This window comes from Nicotiana sylvestris, chromosome 1 (assembly GCF_000393655.2).
Source record: "Nicotiana sylvestris chromosome 1, ASM39365v2, whole genome shotgun sequence".
NCBI classification, from domain to species: Eukaryota; Viridiplantae; Streptophyta; class Magnoliopsida; order Solanales; family Solanaceae; genus Nicotiana; species Nicotiana sylvestris.
The window spans coordinates 145,357,951-145,359,173 of NC_091057.1; positions in this window are offsets into that span (position 1 = coordinate 145,357,951).

The window sequence follows — 1,223 nt, forward strand, 5'->3', positions numbered from 1 at the left end:
TTACCAGTAGTACTAGGATTATTTTTGTATTATCTTATCATGGTTCTTTATTATTACATGTTGTGTCATTCGTGGTCGCTATCATCAGGGGTGGATTTATGCTTACCGAAGCAGTGTCACGCGACACCGCTTCTTCGAATTTTTTTACTAAATATATGTATTAATACTGTACGGAAACAGATAACTAGGAAAAAATGACACCACTTGACATAATTTTTGTCTTGGTGTGTTGGTAATGTGTTTGATTTTTTTCTAAGAGGTCAAAGATTCAAACCTCAACTAGCACATTTTTCTTTTGCAAATACTCGAAGACCTTTTGTAACTTAAGACTCAACAAAATCAATAGACTAAGGCTATTTCTATGATAATCAAAGTTATATTTTTTAATTCTTTTATAAATTTCGACACCGCTTACAAAAATTTTTGCGTACGCCCTGGCTATCATATTACATTGTTGTTACTATTGTTTGCTACTTGGCTGCTTTATCTTATCTCCATTGTTCCCTGAGTTTAGGGTTTATCGGAAACAGTTTCTCTGCGTACATACTATTCTCCAGACCTCATTTATGGGATTACACTGAGTTTGTCGTTGTTGTAGTGAAAAAAGGCATTTCAGTACACAAATTTTTTTGGTAGCTCATAATTTGTGTTTTATTGCATAAGTGATCTTAGTGGAGGACATCAAACCACATTGCAACTATTTATGTAGAAATAGGTAAGTCAATCAAGCAATACTCAGGATATTGAGCTTTCTAAATCTCTTTTCACTTTGAATACAACTAATGGTTTTCTAATTCTCTATGTCTAATATATTCGTCATATATATAATGATTTCCTCATTCTCTATGTTAATGACATATTATATGAACATACGATCTTCTTAATCCTCCTGACTCCTGTCAATCCCTGTTGCAATACCTGATTCAAACTCTCATTTCTAAAATGTCTAGATTAATGATTTGGCGCTGATTAAATTTTTTTCCTAGGTATTTATATCATCGCTAATGGTGGTGGTTATGTTCTTTGTCAGTCTATGTATTTAATGATCTTAGTCATGCAAATACGTATATAATGATTTTTGTCACCTACTCATCAAACGTTGCTTTTACGTTAGCATCCTGCATCGCGAGAAAATAATTTTAAAAGTTTACAAATCGATCCTAATCATCCCCAAACAATACAGGTCCTGAATCAGTCAATAGGCCAGCGAAAAAAGAGTAATA